Raw genomic sequence first — 21,057 nt, 5'->3', positions numbered from 1 at the left:
AATGGACGTGCGGTAAAATGAAAATTGCCACGCATCCATTTTGGGTCTGAGTCCTTATCGCAAGCTGTTGACCTAGCGGTAAGATCTCACATGGTAACATTGTCTACACGCATCAAATTCCACTTGATAATCGTAGCTGCCATTCATCACAAATTAAAAAATATTTTTCAGACGTGCATAGCGGACGTGTGCCAAAATTGAAATTACCACAAGGGCCACGCAGTAACCAGGTGGTAGCTCCAATTTGGCGCACGATGGGCACGTGTAGGCGCCTATGCGGCTTAGTAAAAGGGCCACTTAAAGAGCTCAAAATCAACAGATTTATAGAGCTGAAATGATCCAAAAGATCTCCTCTTCATTGCAGGCAAAAGCCATCCAAAAAAACCCAAAAACCTTTTTTCTATTTTTTTTTTCCTTTTATCAGTTTCTATCATTTATATCGTCAGTATACTACAGTCCTTGTTGTTTTCAACATTGAATGTTAATGATACAAGTATGAAAAGAGAATGTGGTAAAAGCAGTTAGCTTAGTGGGGTTTAAAAAAAAGGTTCGAGTAGCTTCCTAAAAGTCCATAGACCGTTATTAAAATGGACGGGAATAATCTACTGTTTATTTCTAGGATAAGCAGCACAAAATGTATTGTACTGTTTTGGGATCTTGCCAGGTACTTGTAACCTGGATTGGCCACTGTTGGAAACAGGATGCCGCTGGCCTTGATGGACCTTCGGTCAGTTCCAGTATGGCAACACTTATTAGTTTAATGAGACCTTGTAGCTGGGACTATCTAATAATTCAGAATTTCACAGAGCTTTTGAGTAAAGTATCCTTTTCTGTAAAGGTGGTACAGTGGCAACATTGCTACCTATAACGGGTGTTTTCTGTAGGAAGCAGGACTAATCGGGTGCAAAAGTAGGTGACGTCTAACTCATGCCACTGCGCTTCATTCTCGGTCCATAATCTCCTTTCACATCTCACGTAGGCTTCAAATAAATCAAACCATGAGTTTGTTTTCTTTTCTACCTGCACAAAGTCTATGGAGTATTTCATTTTTGCTACAGCTTCCCTGGTGACTTTTTTCCTCTGAAGAACTGCGTCAGACACAGATTCAGTGATCTGGTTTGTCCCGGGTTTATTTTTAGAGCAGGGGTGTCTGATGTTTAACAGCAATCTAAGGATTGCTGCTCCCTTTGGTTTCCAGAAATGCAAACACAGGTGCTACCTCGGAATTACAATTACTCATGCACCTGCTGCTTTGGCTCAGTGGATGATAATTATGTATTTGCAATCCAATCGCAAATATCAGGCTTCCATTAATGTTCAAAACGGTAGAGCTAACGTGCGGGTAGAGTGCGCCAAATCAGCAGTACCGCAGGGATAGCGTGGATGTACTGCGGTAGCTTAAAAAGTTGGCGTGCGACGTTTCCCGCAGTAGAAAATATTTTTTCTGTTTTCTACTGTGGGAAGTTTTCCTGGCAGTCATCAACTGCGTGGCCATATTGGCTTGCGCTAGCTGATTACCGCAAGAGTAGCACGTGAGCCCTTACTGCTAGGTCAATAGGTGGCGGTAAGGGCTCAGGTAGTAAACAGCCGCATGCTACTTTTAATTTTTAGTACATAAGTACATAAGTAATGCCACACTGGGAAAAGACCAAGGGTCCATCGACCCCAGCATCCTGTCCACGACAGCGGCCAATCCAGGCCAAGGGCACCTGGCGAGCTTCCCAAACGTACAAACATTCTATACAATCAAGCCATTGTGACATTACTAATGAGGTTGGCTCTTATTGGTGGAATGAGCCACTATGACATCACAATAGGTTAAATCACTGCTCTATGTAATAAAAGTGAGCCAAGTAGAGGACATAAGTACATAAGTAATGCCACACTGGGAAAAGACCAAGGGTCCATCGAGCCCAGCATCCTGTCCACGACAGCGGCCAATCCAGGCCAAGGGCACCTGGCGAGCTTCCCAAACGTACAAACATTCTATACATGTTATTCCTGGAATTGTGGGTTTTTTCCCAAGTCCATTTAGTAGTGGTTTATGGACTTGCCCTTTAGGAAACCGTCTAACCCCTTTATAAACTCTGCTAAGCTAACCGCCTTCACCATGTTCTCCGGCAACGAATTCCAGAGTTTAATTATGCGTTGGGTGAAGAAAGATTTTCTCCGATTTGTTTTAAATTTACTACACTGTAGTTTCATCGCATGCCCCCTAGTCCTAGTATTTTTGGAAAGCGTGAACAGACGCTTCACATCCACCTGTTCCACTCCACTCATTATTTTATAGACCTCTATCATGTCTCCCCTCAGCCGTCTCTTCTCCAAGCTGAATAGCCCTAGCCTCCTTAGTCTTTCTTCATAGGGAAGTCGTCCCATCCCCGCTATCATTTTAGTCGCCCTTCGCTGCACCTTTTCCAATTCTACTATATCTTTCTTGAGATGCGACGACCAGAATTGAACACAATACTCAAGGTGCGGTCGCACCATGGAGCGATACAACGAAATTATAACATCCTCACACCTGTTTTCCATACCTTTCCTAATAATAACCAACATTCTATTCGCTTTCCTAGCCGCAGCAGCACACTGAGCAGAAGGTTTCAGTGTATTATCGACGACGACACCCAGATCCCTTTCTTGGTCCGTAACTCCTAACGTGGAACCTTGCGTGACGTAGCTATAATTCGGGTTCTTTTTTCTCCACATGCATCACCTTGCACTTACTCACATTAAACGTCATCTGCCATTTAGCCGCCCAGTCTCCCAGTCTCGTAAGGTCCTTCTGTCCCTTCTGTCCATTTACTGTCCCCATTTTAAAAAAGCCCTTTTTCCCAGCTGCAGTAAAAAAATGGACCAGCGCGTGCCAATTTCACGTATCCGCACTACCGCAGGCCACCTTTTACCGCTGCTTAGTAAAAGGACCTTCAAATGATTTTCAGAGGATGGCCTCTCCCATAATTTAAGTGGATAGGGCTGTGGATGTCAGTTCTATAACAGAGAACCTTTATAGGACTCTGGTCTAACAGTATATTCAAGTATGCACGTTTATACGCCAGTCACAGAACTGGTGTTGTCGGTGCCTCATCGGTGCAGATACACTCGTAACTTGCAGTTTTTTCTAAGGGCCCCTTTACTAAGGTGTGCTGGAAAATGGCCTGTGCTGGTGTAGACACGTGTATTGGACGCGCGCAGGCCCATTTTTCAGCACGCCTGCAAAAATGGCCTTTTTTTTTTTTTTTTGCTGAAGACGGACATGCGGCAAAATAAAAATCAGCGCTTGTCCAGTTTGGGCCTGAGATCTTACCGCCACCCATTGACTTAGAGGTAAGGTCTCACGCATTAACCGGGCGGTAAGCATTTATTTATTTATTTGTTACATTTGTATCCCACATTTTCCCACCTATTTGCAGGCTCAATGTGGCTTACATAGTACCGTAGAGGCGTTCGCCAAATCCAGTAAAGAAACAAATACAGGTGGTATTGTGGTTGAATAAGGAACATGTGTTTCAGTTACAATGGGGATCAAGGAGAGGAAAGATTAGGTAGTGTCCATTACAAGCTCTGGTTATGTTGTGCTGCAGAGTGTAGGCATTTATGTTGGGTCGGCAGGGTATGCCTTTTTGAACAGGTAGGTTTTTAATGATTTCCTGAGGTTTAGGTGGTCGCAGGTTGTCTTCACAACTTTTGGCAGTGCGTTTCATAATTGTGTGCTTACAGTATATAGGAGAAGCTGGATGCATAGGTTGCTTTGTATTTAAGTCCTTTGCAGTTTGGGTAGTGGAGGTTTAGGTATATTTGAGATGATCTGCTTGCATTTCTGAGTGGTAGGTCTATAAGTTCTGTCATATATCCTGGGACTTGGCCGTAGATTATTTTGTGGACCAGGGTGCAGATTTTAAACGTAATACGTTCTTTGGCAGCCAATGCAGTTTTTCTCGGAGGGGCTTGGCACTGTCGAATCGCGATTTGCAAAATATTAGCCTGGCTGCTGTATTCCGAGCGGTCTGGAGTTTCTTTGTGAGTTGTTCTTTGCATCCAGCGTAAATCCCGTTGCAATAGTCTGCGTGACTTAGTACCATTGATTGTATTAGGTTACGAAATATTTCCCTCGGGAAGAAAGGTTTTATGCGTTTTAAGTTTCCACATTGAGTGGAACATTTTCTTTGTTGTGGAGCTCACTTGGCTCTCGAGAGTGAGGTTGCGGTCGATTGTCACGCCGAGTATTTTCAGGCTATTTGAAATAGGGAGGGTGTGTTCTGGGGTGATTAAGGCTGTGGGTTTGTATGTACTGTGTCGAGATGTGAGTGCGCGTACACTGCCGATTACTGCCCGGTTAGTGCCACGAGGTAGAAAATAGAAATTATTTTCTGACGCACATTTTGAACGCGCATCAAAATTAGAATGACTGTCTGTGTCACGTGGTAGCTGGGCGGTAGTTCTAATTTGACGTGCGTTGTTAATGCTGCTGAAAATAAGCGTTTAGCACCAAACAGAAAACTGGGTATTTTGGGGGTGGAGTAATAGTAACATAGTAAATGATGGCAGATAAAGACCTGTACAGTCCATTCAGTCTGCTCAACATTGTATGTGATACATTATATGCATACCTGAGTTTGATTTGTCCTTGCCATTTTCAGGGCACAGACCGTAGAAGTCTGCCCAGCACTGTTCTTGTACTAAGTTCTGAAGCTAACGTCGAAGCCCCTTAAAATTTACAGTCCAGCCCATCCCTATCTATTCAGTCACGATCAGGGCGTAGACCGTATAAGTCTGCCCATCTCCCATTTTGATTCCTAGTTACCGGCGTCGCCACCCAATCTCCGCTAAGATTCAGTGGAACCATTCTTTCTAAACAGGATACCTTTGTGTTTATCCCACGCATGTTTGAATTCCATTACCGTTTTCATCTCCACCACCTCCCCCCTGCCCTGTTTCTCCTCTCCACTGGAGTGGAGGAGTAGCCTACTGGTTAGTGCAGCGGACTTTGATCCTGGGGAACTGGGTTCAATTCCCACTGCAGCTCCTTGTGACTCTGGGCAAGTCACTTACTACTACTACTACTACTGCTACTTAACATTTCTAAAGTACTACCAGGGTTACGCAGCGCTGTACAATTTAACACAGAGGACAGTCCCTGCTCAAAGGAGCTTACAATCTAAAGGACAAAAAGTGCAGTCAATCAAATTGGGGCAGTCTAGATTTCCTGAATAGAAGTATAATGGTTAACCCTCCATTGCTCCTGGTACAAAACAAGTACCTGAATATATGTAAACCGCTTTGAATGTAGTTGCAAAAACCTCAGAAAGGCAGTATATCAAGTCCCATTTCCCTTTCCCCATTTGAGATTCTAAATGGAATGTTGAGATTCTGTTGCTACTATTGGAGATTCTACATGGAATGTTGGACTATTTGAGATTCTACATGGAATGTTGCTATTCCACTAGCTGGCACCATCTTGGCTAATAACTTTTGCTGAGCTGACGCTAAAAGAAACACGGGGTGAGTTTATCTTTAGTTTATTTTCAGTTTGCTGGATACTCTTTGAATGTAGGTTTACTACTAATATTTGGGGAGATTTCTAATGAACTTTCTATCTATATTGCAGGGGAATGTCCTTGAGACAGCCCATTATGGGCGAAACGTGCATGTCGGACAGTTGATCCCCTGGGTCCGACAAACTTTGAAAAATTTGAAAAATTGAAAAGATAAGTGTTTTAATTTAAAAAAATTTTAAAAATCTATATATAGTGAATATGAAATTTGATAGTTTCAGTAAGAATATAAAGAACCAGTGAAGAATTTGATGTTTTCAAATCGATTCTATCTAAAGGATGGCGATTTACATCACTGAGGTTCAAGAGAATATTAAGAAAAATATATATGATTAACTTTCTTTGCTGAAGTATCTATGTTATAAATTGTGTCTGTAAAAAAATACTTTACTATTTCTAAAAATCCAGAGGATATAAAGAAAATTTAAACTGGATTATAGTATTATCTATTGCTATCGGTTGATAATCCGGTTATATTAAAATTAGTAAATTTGTTCTTGCCTGCTGTGGAGTGCTATTCCACTAGCAACATTCCATGTAGAAGCCTGCCCTTGCAGATCAGCAACGCGGCCATGCAGGCTTCTGTTTCTGTGAGTCTGACGTCCTGACGTCAGACTCACAGAAACAGAAGCCTGCGCAGCCACATCACTGATCTGCAAGGGCAGGCTTCTACATGGAACGTTGCTAGTGGAGGAGTAGCCTAGTGGTTAGTGCAACAGACCTTTATCCTGGGGAACTGAGTTCAATTCCCACTGTAGCTCCTTGTGACTCTGGGCAAGTCACTTAACCCTCCATTGCCCCTGGTACAAAATAAGTACCTGAATATATGTAAACCGCTTTCAATGTAGTTGCAAAAACCAGAGAAAGGCAGTATATCAAGTCCCATTTCCCTTTCCCTATTTGAGATTCTACATGGAATGTTGGACTATTTGAGATTCTACATGGAATGTTGCTATTCCACTAGCAACATTCCATGTAGAAGCCGGCCCTTGCAGATCAGCAACGCGGCCGCGCAGGCTTCTGTGAGTCTGACGTCCTGCACATATGTGCAGGACGTCAGACTCACAGAAACAGAAGCCTGCGCAGCCACGTCACAGATCTGCAAGGGCAGGCTTCTACATGGAATGTTGCTAGTGGAGGAGTAGCCTAGTGGTTAGTGCAGTGGACTTTGATCCTGGGGAACTGAGTTCAATTCCCACTGTAGCTCCTTGTGACTCTGGGCATGTCACTTAACCCTCCATTGCCCCTGGTACAAAATAAGTACCTGAATACTGTATATGTAAACAGCTTTCAATGTAGTTGCAGAGGAGTGTGGTAGTCGTGTTAGTCCACTCTTAAGGTTATCAATAGAAATAAAACATGGAAATGAAAATAAGATGATACCTTTTTTATTGGACATAACTTAATACATTTCTTGATTAGCTTTCGAAGGTTGCCCTTCTTCCTCAGATCGGAAATAAGCAAATGTGGTAGCTGACAGTGTATATAAGTGAAAACATTCAAGCATTACTATGACAGTCTGACAGGGTGGGAGGATGGGGGTGGGTAGGAGGTATGCATGGGGACATCAAAGCATATCATTGATATTCTAACAGGATGGGTGTGGATAGGTGAGGGTGGGGTGATCAACAGAGAAATACAGCTTTATGGTTTATAATGGGCTAGGAACCCCAGATCCTTGTTAAGTTCTTTCTGTTGGGTGTTAAAATATTCAATCATTCTGACTTCAAAGGTCTTACGTTCTTGTATGGTTTTAAAGTTACCTTTCAGGATTCTCACTGTGAAGCCACTGGTACAGTGTCCTGGTCCTGTAAAATGTTGACCAACAGGCGTGGGAACCCTACTGGCACCAGTATATGAAGTCCCATGTCCCTTCCCTTTCTCTTCTCCTTTATCCTCTTTTAATTATTCTCTCCTCTCATTTTCAAATTGGTATATCCTAAATGGGCCCTTATGTTCGGGATTAAAGACCACATGGAAGCGGTGGTGAGCAGTGTTGCCAGGTGGGCAGTTTTACCGCCCAATTGGGCGGTTTTCCGCGACCCGCCACGGGAAATTTTTGCCCGCGGCGGGTTGCGGTTTTTTGGGCTTCTTTTTTGTCTTTTGGGCGTTTTTTTTGGCCACGGGGGGCGGGGTTAGTGACGTTTTGGGCAGGGTTAGTGACGTTCTGGGCGGGGCCGATGACGGGGGAGGCGGGGCCGATGACGGGGGAGGCGGGGCCGATGAAGGGGGAGGCGGGGCTGATGACGAGGGAGGTGGGGCCGATGATGGCAGGGGCGGGGTTGGTGACGGCGGGGGTGATGACGCGGGGGTGGGGGTGTCAGGGGCGGGGTTTGAGTTTGGGCGGGTTTTGGGCTGGATTTAGGCTGGTTTGGGTGGGAAAAAAATTTTCCACCTGGCAACCCTGGTGGTGAGAACAGGACATTGTGATGGAGAGGACAGCAAGAGGCAGTCCGGATGAGAGCAGTCAAGAAGGAAAAAAAATGAGAATGGGAATAGTGCTTGAGGGCAAAGAATCGCATGTGGAAAGAAAAGACACAGAGGTAAACAGGGGCCTTCAATATATTTTTGAAGGGATGACAATTGGCTGGGCTCTTGCAAAAGGACTTGTCCTTGCTTTTTTTTCTGGTCGAAGGCCCTCACGCGTCTTAAAGGAACTTTGCGGCCATTTGCAGAACACTAATTCTTTATTTCAGCTTTCTTCTTTCTTCATTCACAGACTTGATATACCGCAAGTCATCAGTATGTCAAAGCAGTTTACAAAATAACAATGATAGCGTCACTATACTGTACAGGAAAGGGAGTGAAAGAAAGGGCATGTTATTTATTTATTGGGATTTATTAACCGCCTTTTTGAAGAGATTCACCTAAGGCGGTGGTACAGCAGGTACGGTTTAACATAAAACTTACAATTTTGTTAACAGCATAACAATAGTAAAAATGGCCAACTATAAACATCAATAGAATAAATGAGGTAAACTTGAGAACAGGGTGACAGGGTGCTGGGCTCGAATGGACCCTTGGTCTGTCCCAGCATGGCGATGCTTATGTACTTACTAGTAAAAAAGGCCCGTTTCTGACACAAATGAAATGGGCGCTAGCAAGGTTTTCCTCGGCTCCCTTGCAGCCATCCATGTCCAGCGACCCTCCTCTCCCCCTGCGCCCACTGCAGCCACCCATGTCCAGCGACCCTCCTCGCTCCCCTGCCCCCCTCCTGTCACCCATGTCCAGCGACCCTCCTCTCTCCCCTGCAGCCACCCTTGTCCAGCGACCCTCCTCTCCCCCTGCGCCCACTGCAGCCACCCATGTCCAGCGAACCTCCTCTCTCCCCTGCCCCCCTCCTGTCACCCATGTCCAGCGACCCTCCTCTCTCCCCTGCAGCCACCCTTGTCCAGCGACCCTCCTCTCTCCCCTGCCCCCCTCCAACCACCCATGTCCAGCAACCCCCCTGCCCCCCTGCAGCCACCCATGTCCAGCGACCCTCCTTTCTCCCCTGCCCCCCCAGCCACCCATGTCCAGCAACCCTCCTCTCTCCCCTGCAGCCACCCATGTCCAGCGACCCTCCTCTCCCCCTGCAGCCACCCATGTCCAGCGACCCTCCTCTCCTCCTGCAGCCACCCATGTCCAGCGACCCTCTTCTCCCCCTGCGCCCACTGCAGCCACCCATGTCCAGCGAACCTCCTCTCTCCCCTGCCCCCCTCCTGCCACCCATGTCCAGTGACCCTCCTCTCTCCCCTGCAGCCACCCTTGTCCAGCGACCCTCCTATCTCCCCTGCCCCCCCTCCTGCCACCCATGTCCAGTGACCCTCCTCTCTCCCCTGCCCCCCTCCAACCACCCATGTCCAGCAACCGCCCTGCCCCCCTGCAGCCACCCATGTCCAGCGACCCTCCTTTCTCCCCTGCCCCCCCAGCCACCCATGTCCAGCAACCCTCCTCTCTCCCCTGCCCCCCCCCTAGCCACCCATGTCCAGCGACCCTCCTCTCTCCCCTGCCCCCCTGCAGCCACCCATGTCCAGCGACCCTCCTCTCTCCCCTGCCCCCCTGCTGCCACCCATGTCCAGTGACCCTCCTCTGGACATGGATCAGCTGTGAGGCATGTTTTTTTTTTACCCCGGGTTCTGAAGTTGACATCATAATGGCTACGGTGATGTCAGCCTGATCTACGGAGCCTAGCAGACCAACTCAGATTGAGCCACAGTCCCAGGCAGCAAGTCAGAACGTTGGAGGTGAGCATTATTATATAGGATGTACTTATGTAGTAACAGAACTACCGTGAAACAGTATAAAAAATATACACATGTAACAGCACTGAAATTCAAACAGAGATATGATGTCAGCATAATACTAATGCACGCATTAGAACATTCAAATGCTTTTCTACAATACAGCTTACCATGTACCTGTAGCTGAGGGGCCAAGTGCGGATATATAGATGGGGATAAGATGCATGGTACAGAGTCAGTTGGGATAAATAGATGGGTGAATAAATTCAAGGCATGTTCTTTGTACAATTAAACAAGATATAAGGAGCTACATTGTGTGTAAGGAAGCTAGTGCAGGTGCAGAATGAGTGTTTAGTCAGTCACCCTATGTATTAAAGGCTTGAGAGAAGAGCCAGGCTTTTACCTGCTCCTGAAGTAGAGGTAATCTCCAATTATACGTAGCCTTTCTGGGAGTAAATTCCAGAGCATGGGGGCTATTCCCGAGAAGGCTCGCTGGTGGATATCACATCGTACAATTTCTTTTGATGAGGGGACAGATAGTGGTGCTCCTTGAAGCTTAGAGGTCTCAAAGATCTGTAAAGTACTCTGGCCTATTTGTCTGAGGACTTTGAAAATCAAAACGTAGAGTTTTAAATTTATCCCTGTAAGGTACTGGTAGCCAATGTAGTTTTTCCAGGAAGGGTGTGATCTAGTCACGCTACTTGCAGCCTTCAATCAGTCATGCTGCAGCGTTCTGAATTAGTTGGAGCCTGATACATGTGCTGGTGAACCCAAAGACAACAGCATAGGCACACAATACTCCATGAAGGGCACTATGAAAGTAATATTTTACGTGTGAACTTAAATCTAGAGAATGTCGGCTCCAGTGGAATAGCTACTATGGGGCCACGGGGGCCTGGACCCCCCTGCCGACGACCCTCTCAACCCCCCCTCCCACCGCCAACCAGCCGTCACCGTCTGCTAACTTTGCTGGCGGGGGACCCCAACCCCCGCCAGCCGAAGTCTTCTTCCTTCGTTTTGTTTCTGAGTCTGACGTCCTGCACATTGTACGTGCAGGACGTCAGACTCAGAAACAAAACGAAGGAAGAAGACTTTGGCTGGCGGGGGTTGGGGTCCCCCGCCAGCAAAGGTAGGCGATGGCGATGGCGGGCGGGGGTCGAGAGGGTCGTCAGCAGGGGGGGGGGGGTCAAAGTTGTTGGTGGTGGTGCTGGCGGCAGCGGGGGGTGTCGACAATGGCGGCGGGGGGGGGTAGGCGTCGCCGGGAGGAGGGCTAAAATGTATCCCCTCACCTCCCCTCACCTCGGGCTCTGGACCCCCCTCCCGCAGAAGTCTGGCTATGCCCCATGGTCAGCTCTAGATGTGTATATTTGGGTAGATTATTCCAGAGTACAGGGACCATGATGTAAGGAGCAGAGGGTCTAATAGTCAAAGGATGTATGCTCTTAACTTTGAGAGTTATCCTCATAAATTGGCATCTTTGAAAATTTATTAGGTCTGAGTGTATACATTTTTATTCAAAATGTCACTAAACTCTTAAATGTAGGAGCATAAAAGTGGGTGGTAACAGGGGTGGATTTAGGGTGAGGAAAAGAAGTTAGGAGCTTAGCTCTGATTTTCAGCTCTAGGCTCATAAATCTAGGCAAACGAACTGCAGGCCCAAATTTAAGAGCTAGCTCCTAAATTAAGCTGAATTTTCAGCAGAAAATGTTTTGCTGAAAATTAGGAGGCTAATTTAGGAGCATCAATTTTAGGAGCTCAGCATTTTCTGAATATTGGCCCAAAGCCTCTAATTGATTCCCGTCGCACCTGCAATGGAGGCAGGAGAGCTGAAGGTTTATCACTGATTTAGTCATGGACAAAATGGAATACACAGGGGGGGGGGGGTGGGGACCCTCTTCCCCTATGATCCCTAATAAATTTACACAAAAGAATGACTAGCAGTTGGTTACCTGTTTGTCTAATTCCTGAACTTTGCAGACGTGGCTCCTTAGAATCTAACAGCAAAAAGTCACAGTATGTTGAAGGATTCACAAAAATCAAACTAGTTGAAACCTGTTAAACATTTACAGTATCTACGTTGACTTTCCTTTGACCTGCAAGCTCCTGTATGCACGTAGTCATACGTTGTCTACCTTGGTTCCATATCGGCGTCCGTATGTATCTCAAGCAACTGGATAAAGCAGAAGACAACCGAAGAATAGCCAATGACAGGGACAGTTCATCTTGACCTCAAATCTGAATTCTCCTGTCCCGCATCTGCAGCTAAATATATGAAGTAAATCATCCTGGCAGATAGATAATTAAATAATTATCAGCCACTTAATAACAAGGAGTGGGTGTTCAAAATTACCATATTAGACAGTGTCTTTAAGGTCTAATTGTTGCATTACATCAGAGTTACTCATTCATTATTCTTGTCATTTTGGGTGATAATTTGCACTTTAGGAGACAGCGACAATTTTAGCAGGCAATTAGAGGCATGTCAGACTTGGCCTAGTGAGTTACTGTCACAATTATCGCATTCATTTCAGTGTCCCTCATTTGCAGAAGAAAGTATTTTTAAGAGTAGTGTAGTAATTTTATGGCTGGGCAAAATATGCAACATATCCAGAGTCATAAGAGTTGTCTAAACAAAAGACTGATTTTTCTCATTTTTTTTTAATTGCATGACTATTTTGCAGTTAGGTATATTTCAGGCTTCAGCAGTGAGCAGCCTTAAGAGAGTTAAACTTATAAAGGTATGTATTTTTAGGATTTGTATTTTGCACAGTATGAAGGGAAGGTAAACCCCAGGAAAAGATGCTGATAAATGTTACAAACAGCCCCAGATTTCAAATTTAGAAACCTCCTTTTAACCTTTTTTTTTTTTTTGCAGAGGCTGCTTTGGTATCCCTGTTGCACCGTTATCCCATTTTCTGGAGTCTTGTCTGCAGCCCGTCATCAGAAAATGAAGACACCAGAAAACACATCGGCTAATGGTAATTGCATTAAGGCAGTGGCGTAGGAAGGGGGCGGGGGGAGCGGTCCGCCCCGGGTGCACGCCGCTGGGGGGTGTCGGCTCCGTGCTGGTGCACTGCCCTCTCTGCCCCGGAACAGGTTACTTCCTGTTACGGGACAGAGAGAGCAGTGAACCAGCGCGGAGCCGACACCCCCCAGCAACGTGCAGTCAGGGCGGATCGGCCTTCCCGCCCGTCCCTCGCCGCAGGTATGTGCTCCAGGGGGGGGGGGCGCTCCAGCGGGAGGAGGGTGCGCCGTGCTGCACCCGGGGGGGGGGGGGTGCGCAGCGGCGACCTGCCCCAGGTGTCAGCTCCCCTCGCTACGGCTCTGCATTAAGGGGCTCATTTTTGAACAGAAAAACGTCCAAAAAGCCTCACAAAGCAGCAGATGCATGGTTGTTTTGTCCAAAATGTCCAAATTGCTATTTTCAAGACATTTTTTTCTATGCAGTTCATCTGCAGTGCTTGCAAATCAGAAGGGAGTATGTTGGGGCGGGATTTGGGTGTTCCCAAAACATGGATATTTTTCTGCCATAATGGAACAAAGCAAAAATGGCCAGGGCTAATAGTTAGACGTTTTGGTCTAAACCTGTTTCAATCATGACTAAATCACAAAAAAGTGCCCTAAATGACCAGATGACCACTGGAGGGATTGTAGCATGACCCCCTTACTCCCCCAGTGGTCACTGACCTTTTTCCACCCACATCCCCTTGTGAAAGAAATAATACATACCAGCCTCTGTGATAGCTTCAGATGTTATGGCTACTACTACTACTACTACTACTATTTAGCATTTATATAGCGCTACAAAGCATACGCAGCGCTGCACAAACATAGAAGAAAGACAGTCCCTGCTCAAAGAGCTTACAATCTAATAGACAATAATAATAAAGCCAGCAAATCAATTAATGTGTAGAGAAAAGAGGAGAGGAGGGTAGGTAGAAGCGAGAGGTATAAGTGAGGGGCCCTTTTACTAAGCCGCGTAAGCGTCTATGCCTGCCCGACGTGCGCCAAAATGGAGTTACTGCCCAGCTACCACGTGGCTCTTGTGGTAATTTCATTTTTGGTGCACGTCTGATACGCGGGTCCAAAAAATAAATTTTATTTGGATGCGCATATTGGGCACGCACCAAGTGGCATTTGACGCGGGTAGGTCATTACCACCCGGTTTCCGTGTGAGACTTTACCGCTAGGTCAATGGCTGGCGGTAAGGTCTCAGACCCAAAATGGACGCGCGGCAATTTTCAGCAAAAATGTTGAAAAAGGCCTTTTTACAGGGGCGCTAAAAAATGACTCTGCATGCACCCAAAACACGCATCTACACTACCTCAGGCCATTTTTCAGCGAGCCTTAGTAAAAGGACCCCTAAGTATCGTTAATGTGCTTATGGGTTAATGATTTTAATGGCCACACACTAATGGCAAAATTAGCGTGTGATAACATACAGCGAGGAAATCTTCCTAATCAAATCTATAGCAATCTAGAAAATGTAGAAGATTTTAAATAATAAGTATCTAAGGGTCTGACTCAAAAAACAGAGGAAAAGGCCTCGAGATGCCCCCAGCAAGTCATAGACCTCGGGGGCTGGGCTTCTTCATCATCGGCCAAAAAAAAAACTTTTGTGTAAAACCTCTCTCTGGCTTTACAAAATGTTACCTTCTGTTCTGTTCTGTCTTTCCTCCTAAACCCACTTCTCCTCTTCCTCCACTCTCTATCTCTGTTGATAACACCCTCATCCTCCCTGTCCCATCTGCCCGCAACCTCGGAGTCATCTTCGACTCCTCCCTCTCCTTCTCTGCGCATATCCAACAGACTGCCAAGACCTGTCGCTTCTTCCTCCTCAACATCAGCAAAATTTGCCCTTTCCTCTCTGAGCATACCACCAGAACTCTCGTCCATGCTCTCATTACCTCTCGCCTTGATTACTGCAACTTACTCCTCACCGGCCTCCCACTTGGCTATCTATCCCCCCTTCAATCCGTTCAGAACGCTGCTGCACGTCTTATATTCCGCCAAAACCGATATACTCATATCACCCCTCTCCTTAAATCACTTCATTGGCTTCCGATCAGATATCGCATACAATTCAAGCTCCTCCTCCTCACCTACAAATGCACTCAGTCTGCGGCTCCTCACTACCTCTCCGCCCTCATCTCCCCCTATGTACCCGCCCGCAACCTCCGCTCACAGGACAAAGCCCTTCTCTCAGTACCCTTCTCCACCACTGCCAACTCCAGGCTCCGCTCATTCTGCCTTGCCTCACCCTATGCCTGAAATAATCTTCCTTTACCCATACGCCATGCCCCCTCCCTACCCATCTTCAAATCTCTGCTTAAAACTCACCTCTTCAATGCTGCCTTCGGCGCCTAACCGCTCGAGAAATATAAAATGCCCCAATCTATCCACCCTATCAGATTAACTGTTCACTCGTCCTCTAGATTGTTCACTTGTCTTTAGATTGTTCTCTTGTCTTTTAGATTGTAAGCTCTTTGAGCATGGACTGTCCTTCTATGTTTGAATTGTACAGCGCTGCGTAACCCTAGTAGCGCTTTAGAAATGGTTGTTGTTGTTCTTTAATTAAACATCAGATGTCTTTCTAAGAATCTAGCATTGCGGAAATCATAAACACGGACCACTGCACCCTGAGGCAGGTCATCGAAACGATGGCCATCGTTGGTCGTGGTCTGCTTGTGGAATTGACCCGTATGCTGGAACATCAGATAAAGCTAAGTAATATCTGATGTCTAATTTGATGCGGTAAAGTGATTTTTAGAAGGCTAAATAATAAAAAATTGAAAAAATGAGACAGTATAAGAATTAAAGAACAGAAGGTAACATTTTGTAAAGCCAGAGAGAGGTTTTACACAGAGGTTTTTTTTGGCCGATGATAAAGAAGCCCAGCCCCCGAGGTCTATGACTTGCTGGGGGCTTCTCAAGGCCTTTTCCTCTGTTTTTTGAGTCAGACCCTTAGATACTTATTATTTAAAATCTCCTAAATTTTCTAGAGTGCTAAAATTAGCGTGTGGCCACTAATTTAAAAAAATAGGAAAATTGACCATTTTTTTTTTTTTACTGCAGCTTAATAAAAGGACCCCAAAGTTTGGAGCACAAACCCTTTGAGTACTGGACCCTCAGTGTTTATAACCCAGTCCTTTCCCTTGCCTTGAAATGGAAGAGATTCTCCAACGTAAGACATCACGCCAGCTCTGGCTTCAGACTACAGAGCAGCTTAATCTTTTATTTTCCATCTGAGCATGTAAGTCGGCTCTGTATGGCAAAAAACAAAACAAAACAAAACCCAGAAAGACAGGAGGGAGGGGGTTGAAATACATCAGCAAATCACTCTGTCTATCTGTTAAGCAAGACCACATGGAACAAGACTTGGCAGTGGAAAACTCTGTTCCTGTCACACTCTGCTGTTTGTACTTCTGCACAGCCAACATAAATTTTAAAGATGGACCTAATGTTCAATCAGCCTCATTGATTTGAAAAACTAAAGGTTAAATAAGGATTCATTTCAGAGCTCTTTTCTCTGTAACTTCAGTTTTCTTCTGTTCTTTGCTTATTTATTTTTCGGTGCTATCAGAAGCGTAATACAGAAAGCCCGAGCTTCCAACCCGTCTGGGGAAAATGTGATGTCCCTCGAGGAGAGTGAGGAGACCAAGATGACCCAAAATGGAAAACACAGCAGTGGGCTAAAACCTTACTTCTATATTTCAAATTTGGGGGGGCCAGTGTACTAAAAATGCGTTACGGCAATTACAAAGTGTTAAGTAGGACTACCCTAGTGGTTAGAGCACCAGTCTTGACAACCAGAGGTGGCCGATTCAAATCCTACTGCTACTCCTTGTGATCTCGGGCAAGTCACTTAACCCTCCATTGCCTCAGGTACAAAATTAGATTATGAGCCCTCAAGGGACAGACAATTACCCAGTGTATCTGAATGTAACTCACCGTGCGCTACTACTGAAAAAGGTGTGAGTAAAATCCCAATACAGTGACACCACGGTTTTCATCGATAATCCAAAAAACAATCGGCGAAAGCCGAGGCAATTATTTCCATATGAATCAATGAGCAGGAGAACGCGTGGGTCGCCCTTTGTTTTCGCAAAATTAGCAGAGAGGTCACATGGGCACGCCGACGAAATCCGAGACAAATTTTTCGCAGAAAAAAATCGACGAAAACCGACGTCTACGAAAACTGAGGTATTACTGTAAATACATTTCTTACAGAGGAGTAGCCTAGTGGTTAGTGCAGCGGACTTTGATCCTGGTGAACTGTGTTTGATTCCCACTGCAGCTCCTTGTCACTCTGGGCAAGTCACTTAATCCTTCATTGTCCCAGATACAAGTAAGTACCTCTATATACTATGTGAACCGCTTTGAATGTAGTTGCAAAAACCACAAAAAGGCAGTATATCAAGACCCATTAACAAGATTCCATATACAATCTCAGAGAGTAGCAACATTCCATGTAGAACCCCAAAGAATAGCAAGATTCCAGAATCCCAAGGAGTGGGGGAGTAGCCTAGTGGCTAGTGTAGCAGACTTTGATCCTGCGGAATGGGGTTCAATTCCCACTGCAACCCCCTGTGACTCTTGGCAAGTCACTTAACCTTCCATTGTCCCAGGTACAAATACCTGAATATACTGTGTAAACCGCTTTGAAGGTAGTTGCAAAACGACCACAGAAAGGCAATATATCAAGTCCCATTTCCCTTTCCCTATTTGAGATTCTACATGGAATGTTGCTACTATTTCTGATTCTTTTGAGATTCTACATGGAATATTGCTACTATTTGAGATTCTACATAGAACACTGCTAGTGGAGGAGTAGCCTAGTGGTTAGTGCAGCAGACTTTGATCCTGGGGAACTGGGTTTGATCCCCACTGCAGCTCCTTGTGACTCTGGGTAAGTCACTTACCCCTCCACTGCCCCAGGTACAAATAAGTAGCTGTATATACTGGAGTGGACAGTATCCTAATGGTTAATGCAGCGGGCTTTGATCCTGGCAACTTAGATTCAGTTCCTACTGCCAGGGCCACCGAGAGACTGAGTCGGGCCTGGGGCAAGGCCACACCCCCTCTCCAGGATCGCTGTGCCCCCCTCAGGATCATCACCACCCAGCCCCCCCACTCCTCAATTGCCACCTCTGTCACCTCCCTCTTCTGCTTCCAGGCTGCCGACACCGCAGTTCCCAGTCTCCACCTACCTACCCTCTGCTCTTCTGCCTGCCATCCGACCGCTCCATTAAATTAAAAAAAAAATCTCTAAAGCAGCAGGTACAGTGCCCTCTGTGCGAAAGCAGCAGATCGCCTCATGCAGGCCTTTCCTCGTTATGCTCCGCCCTCGTGGAAATAGGAAGTTACATCAGAGGAGGGCGGGACACAGTGAGGGAAGGCCCGCCCAAGGCGGTCTGCCGCTTTCACAGAGAAGGTGCTGCGCTGCTGCTTTAGAGATTTTTTTAAATGCAGGGGGTCGGACGACAGACAGAAGGGAGCTGAGGGTAGGCAGGTGGAGACGGGACTGCGGCACCTGGGAGCAGGAGAAGGCAAGAGACTCCGGCGCTGGGCAGCGCACAGTGCTAACCGGGAGGTAATTGGCAGTGTACGCTCGCTGACGATTACCACCCAGTTAATGCGTGAGACCTTACCGCTAAGTCAATGGGTGGCGGTAAGTTCTCAGACTCAAAATGGACGTGCGCCAATTTTTATTTTGCCACACATTCATTTTCGGCAAAAAAGAGGCTTTTTTTACAGGCACGCTGAAAAACGGATCTGCGCATGTCCGAAACATGTGCCTACGCTAGCACAGGCCATTTTCAGCATACCTTAGTAAAAGGGCCCATAAATTAGGTGAGGATGTTATTAAAATATATCATCTTGGAAGCCCAGACCAGATACAGTCCACATATTTATAAATGATATAGAAATCAGAACAAGTGAGGTGATTAAATTTGCAGATGACACAAAACTATTCAAGGTTGTTAAAAATGTGTGGACTGTGAAATATTGCAGGAAGACGTTAGCAATTGGAAGACTGGACATCCAAATGGCAGATGAAATTTAATGTGGACAAATGCAAGGTGATGCACATTGGAAAGAATAATCTGAATCATAGTTACCTGATGCTAGGGTCCACCTTGGGGGTCAGCACTCGAGAAGAAGATCAAGGTGTCATTGTAGATAATACGCTGAAATCTTCTGCTCAGTATGCGGTGGCGGCCAAAAAAGCAAACAGGATGCTAGGAATTATTAGGAAAGGGATGGTGAGTAAGACTGAAAATACTATAATGCCTCTGTATTTCTCCATGGTGCAACCACACCTTGAATATTGCATTCAGTTCTGGTAGTCATATCTCAAAAAAGATATAGCGGAAATAGAAAAGATTCAAAGAAGAGTGACCAAAATGATAAAGGAGATGAAACTCCTCTCCTATGAGGAAATTCTAAAGAGGTTATGGCTCTTCAGGTTGGGAAAGAAATGGATGAGGGGAGATATGATTGAGGCAGTGGCGTTCCTAGGGGGGCGGACACCTGGGGCGGCGCCCCACCCCCCCTGGGCGCAGCACCCCCCCCCCGATGCAGCGCGGACCCCTCCCCCAGCGAAAGACCCCCCCCCGCGCGAAATAGCCCCCCACCCGGGTGCATGCCGCTGGGGGTGTGCCACAGCACGCGCCTGCTGCGAGTTTACTAACTTTGCTCGTTCGCTGCAGCTCCCTCTGCCCCGGAACAGGAAGTAACCTGTTCCGGGGCAGAGGGAGCTGCAGCGAACGAGAGAAGTTAGTGAACTCTCGCAGCAGGCGCGCGCCGCGGCACCCCCCAGCGGCATGCACCTGGGGCGGACCGCCCCAACCACCCCCCCCTTGGTACGCCACTGGATTGAGGTCTACAAAATCCTGAGTGGTGTAGAACGAATAGAAGCAAACTGATTTTTTTTACTTGTTCCAAAAATACTAAGACTAGGGACAGGGGCGTAGCTACGGGTGGGCCTGGATGGGCCCAGGCCCACCCAGTTTGGCCTCAGGCCCGCCCAGAAGAAGATCTTTACCCTCTCCCACCCCTGCCGCAGTGCTTCTTTTAATGCTGTCGGCGCTGCTGTCCAGTCTCCCACCCCCCGCGGCGGCGCTTATACCGCTACGGTGCTGCCTGCCTGACAGCAATTCTACAGATGCGTCACAGACATCCAACGTCCTGCTCCAGGGCCTTCCGCGTCCCGCCTCCGTAAACAGGAAGTTACATCGGCGCGGCAGAGGGAAGGCCCCGGAGCAGGACGTCGGTGACGCATCTATAGAGTTGCTGTCAGGCAGGCAGCGCCATAGCGAAGTGTAAGCGCTGCCGCGGGGGTGGGAGACTGTGCACAGCAGCCGACAGCATTAAAAGAAGCGCTGCAGGGGTGGGAGAGGGTGAGGAAGTCAGTGGGGTGCTGGCCCGGGAAGGGGAGGGAACAGAAGGGTGCTGGACTTGCTAGGGGCAGAGGGTTGGAGGGAAGGGAGAGAGGTTTGGGATTTGCAGAGGGGAGGTTGGAAGGAAGGGGAGAGGTTTGGGATTTGCAGAGGGGAGGTTGGAGGGAAGGGAAGAGGTTTTGGATTTGCAGGGGGAGGTGGAGGGAAGGGGAGAGGTGCTGGATACGCAGAGGGTTGAAGTGAAGGGGAGAGGTGCTGGACATGTAGGGGGGCTGGATGAAAGAGAAAGAGGTGCTAAACATGTAGGGGCTAGGGGGGGCTGGATGAAAGGGAGAGAGATGCTGGACATGTAGGGGGGGCTGGATGAAAGGGAGAGAGATGCTGGACATGTGGGGGGGGGGGGGGGCTGAAGGAGAGGTGCTGGATATGCAGATGATGGCTGAAAGGAAAGGAGACAGATGTGGACCTGCAAGGAGGGCTGGAGCAAAGGGAGAAAAGTGCTGGACCTATGGGAGGGGTTAGAGAGAGGTGCAGGGAGAAAGAGCCAGATGCATAAGGGGAAGGAAAGAGAGGAAGAGAAGCTGGTTGGGGGGTGGGATCAGAGAGGAGAGGGACACATTGGTGTGGAGGAGGGAGAAAGGGGACATAGGGAACTATACAGATACAGAAGGGAGATGATGGGCATTAGGTGGGAGCATGGGGACAGGGACACAAATGTGAGATGCTGTATGGGAATGGCACATGGGCACAAAGGGGTAATGCCTGACAAGGGGGGGACGGGGATATGGAATACAGATAAAATGCTGGAGAGGGGGGTATATGGACACAGAGGGGGGGAGATACCAGACAAGGGGGAGAATATGCTGGGCATAGGGT

The sequence above is a fragment of the Microcaecilia unicolor genome, chromosome 11 (assembly GCF_901765095.1).
Source record: "Microcaecilia unicolor chromosome 11, aMicUni1.1, whole genome shotgun sequence".
In the NCBI taxonomy this organism is placed as follows: Eukaryota; Metazoa; Chordata; class Amphibia; order Gymnophiona; family Siphonopidae; genus Microcaecilia; species Microcaecilia unicolor.
Note: the sequence above shows the minus strand (reverse complement) of the source record.